We start from the raw sequence: 4,346 nt of genomic DNA on the forward strand, positions 1-4,346 counted from the left end.
AAAAACTTACCAACAAAGAAAAGCTGTGGTCCTGATGGGTTCACAACTGAATTCTCTAAGAAATTTAGACAAGATTTCACCCTAATATGCCTCAAATTCTTCAATGAAATTTCAAAGGAAATAATACTCCCTAGCTCAATTCTAGAGGTAAGTATTACACTGATGAAAAAATCAGAGAAAGACCCAACCAAAAATAGAAGTATAGGCTAATCTCCCTAATGAATATAGATGCAAAAAATCCTTAATATAATGACACCAAACAAAATTCAGTAAATCATCAAGAAGATTATCAACCATGATCAGATGGGATATATCCCAAGGCTGCATATGGAAATATATAAATGTGATACCTTTACACATATCAATAGAGCCAAAAACAAAGCCACACAATCATCTCATCAGACATAGAAAAATCTTTTGACAAAGTCCAACACACATTCATTATAAAAGCCCTACAGAAAAGACTGGGCATGTTGGCACATGCCTGTAATCCCAGTGCTTGAGAGACTGAAAACAGGAGGATCATCATGAGTCCGATCTGTGTAGCAAGACTCTGTGGATCTTGTACTAAATACATAAAAAAATTAGAAAAGATCCTAAAGAAAATTAGAATAGATGGTCTTTACCTCAATCTGATAAAATCCATTTTTGCCAAACCAAAAGCCATCATCGTTCTAAACACACAAAAACTAAAAGCTGTCACTCTAATACAGGTGCAAGGGAAGGATACCCACTATCCTATTCAATATAATTCTGGAAATATTAGCCAGAACAATTAGACAAGAGAGAGAGAAATAAAATAAATAAAAATTGGAAAGGAAACATTTAAATTATCATTATTTACAGATGACATTTTAGTTACAGGAAATAATAAAAGAATTAAGCAAAAGACTAATAGAATTAATAAAAAAAACAATAGTACTTCAGGATAAAATGACAAAATTCAATAACCTTCCTGTACACAAAAACAAATTCACTGAGTGAAAAAGTAGGGAAACCACACCTTTCACAATATTATAAAAAAAAATAAATAAATACTTAAGAGTTGATCTAACAGATGAAGCAAAAGATTGCACAATAAAAATAATAATACTCTGAAAAAAGAGATGAAAGAAGATTTTAGAACATGGATATTCCTTGTTCATTTATAGGAAGAATCAGCATCGAGAAAATGGCTGTACTACCAAAATTGTTATGCACATTTAATGCAATGTTGAACAAAATAACATTAGTATTCCTCACAGATCTACATAAAGCATTCCTAAAATACCTTTGGAGTCAGAAAAAACCTAAGATAGCAAGGGCAAAACTGGTCAATAAAAGCTTGGCAGGAGGAATCACAATCCCTGACTTGAAATTATACTACAAAGCCACTGTGAAAAAAATCATCATTGTACTGGGAAAAATAATCAAACCTGAGGATCAAGGAGACAGATTAGATGTGGACACAATGCAAACTCACTCAGTCACCTTATGTTTGACAAAGGGGCCAAACAAATTCAGTGGATCAAAGATAGACTCTTTAACAAATGGTGCTTGAAAAACTGGCTTTCCATAAGACAAAAACTAAAACTAGATCCAGGTCTATCATCATGTGCTAAATTAAAGTTAAAAAAAGGATCAAAGGTACAAATTTTAAAATAGGACCACTAAGTCTATTGGAAGTGAAAGTAGGTAAAAATCTTGAAGACATAATTTCAGGTAGAAAGTTCATGAACAAAACCCAGAATGTATAGAAAATACTTCAAAGGAACAATAACTTGGATCTCATCTTATGTAACAGCTTTTGCACCGTAAAAGAAATCACCAACAAGGGGAAAATAACTCATAGAATGGAAAAATATTTTAGCCATTTGTGTCTTGAATAAATGACACTCATAGAATGGAAAAATATTTTAGCCATTTGTCTCTTGAATAAATGGCTTATATGTAGAAACTACAAAGAATTTTTAAAACTCAGGCCTCCACAATTGAAAGACCCAATCTAGTGCAGAACATGGCGTCCAAAGCCAAAAAAGTTCTAGCATAGTACCCTATTTACTTTGGAAGTAGGAGAGACTGAGGCAGAAATCAATTATTTGACCCCTGCCTGCTATGCTTTAGTGATATGGAGAAAGCTGAGCTAGGTCTCCCCATTTGGGAATTACTCCCCATTTGCCTGAATTACTCCACCTTTCACTCCTCCCCCCGTCATGTCCTCCTTCATGTTAAAAGCTCACAAACATGGAATAGATAAGGAAAAAAGCAGGACCCATTAAAGAAAATAAGAGCCAAACCATATGCCCACATGTAGCCATAAATCTCTCTACCTAGGCAATGACCCCATTCATATAGTTAGGCATGGCACTCCATCCCACTCCCCATAGCAACTTAAGAATCTATATAAGCTAAAGGGAGACAAAGAATTTGGCCTTTGTGCTCCCCAGTTTGGAGGGGAGAAGCACATGGGTAGCCAGCTAAGTAATAAAGACTCTTTTATTCCTATAATTAGGTCTCTCATAACAATAAATCCCTGCCATTACACTAAAAATGGGCATCCAGGGCTGGGGAGATAGCTCAGTAGAATAAGCCCTTGCTGACAAACATAAGGGCCTGAGTTCAATCCCCAGTTCCAAACAAACAAACAAACAAACAAACAAACAAACAAAACACTAAAAATGGGCATCTGAGAGGAATGCACACTTCTCAGATGAAGCAATGCAACTGGCCAATAAAGATATGAAAAAAAGTTCAACATCATTGAAGATTTCAGAGATGCAAGTGAAAACAATGCTGAGATACCATCTTACTCCAGAAAGAACAACTATCATCAAGAAATCATCTAACAACAAATGCTGAAGGGGTTGTGAAGAAAAAGGAATCCTTCTCTGTTGGTTGGAGTGGAGACTAGTACAACCAATGTGGAAATCAGTGTGGAGATTCTTCTAAAAGCTAGGACTAGTGGATTCATTTTACCCAAGTAGTTAATTTGTTGATAAATAGTATCTTTTCAAAAGAAGCAAAAGCATTGTACTACAGCAATAGATATGCAACCCCATGTTTATGCCAGCATAGGTTGTAATAGCTATGTCTTGAAAACAATCTAAATGCTCATCAACCAATGAGCAGATAAAAAAAGATTTGGTTGTTTTACACAATTGAGTAATAACCCATAAAGAATGGTAAACTTGAGACATCTATGCCTAAATGGGTGGACCTTGAGGCCTTAATTTTAAATGCAATAACTTGGGTGCACATTTGTAAATGTGTTGTCTCTCTAGTGTGACAAACTGAAAGTATAAATAAGAATAAAAATGTACAACAGATGCTGTGAGACAGCAAGGAATTGTTTCAGAGGTAAGGGGAACTAGGAAGGTGGAGAGGAACAGAAAGAAAAGGAAAGGAAAACCAGTTAAAGAGAAGGATAAAATGTAAAGAAATCAAAAGAGATAATAAAGCTAAAGAAGAATTAATACTAGTTTGCAAACTGTTCCAAAAGTATTAAAATGAGGTAGAAAACTCTTCCAAAGGAAACCTCATATTGTAAGTCCCACATTAACCTCCCACCAAAATCATGACAGATCAAGAAAACTATAGACCAATAACTGTGTTGTGTAAAGTTATCAAGTACAAATTACCAATAGAACACTAAATAACTAAATATAATAACTGATAAAAGTATCGGACACCATAATTAAATTGGAATTGTCTCAGAGATGCAAGGATGGTTTCAAAAATAAAACCACAAATATACGAACAGAATGAAGAGCAAAGATTATATAATAATATTGACCTATCTAGAAAAAGTATTTATTGAAATTCAACATCACAACATAGAGAACTCCTTAAGAATAGGTATAAAAATGTACTTCAATACAATAAAAGGCTACATATGAAAAAGTCCCAATGAGCATCATTCTGAATCGGGAAAAACTGAAATCATTGCCTCTCACATCAAAAAGCAGACAAAGATAATGATTTTCAACAGTCTTGACTCAACGTAGTACTGGAAGTCTTACAAAGAGCAATATAAAAGAGAAATAATGAACACTTGATTAAGAAATAAAGGAATTAAATGATACTTATGGATGATATTATTTTATATACAGAAAATCTGAAATATTTCACCCCCATAAATAGTTAAAGCTGCTAAAGTCACTAGGTTTTCAGGGTATATAAACAACAGAAAGAAAAATCAGTAGTTACCTTATCCACCAAGAAAGAAGTTACTGAAAATGTCATGAAACCATTCCATTCATGATAAGTTCAAGAAAATTCTCTTGGAATGATTGTAGCCAAGAAAATGATCTCTACAGTGAAAAAAGATTACAAAAAACTAATGAAAGGAATTGAAGAGCACACACACA

Source organism: Octodon degus, unplaced genomic scaffold, assembly GCF_000260255.1.
Source record: "Octodon degus isolate 3935 unplaced genomic scaffold, OctDeg1.0 scaffold00220, whole genome shotgun sequence".
In the NCBI taxonomy this organism is placed as follows: Eukaryota; Metazoa; Chordata; class Mammalia; order Rodentia; family Octodontidae; genus Octodon; species Octodon degus.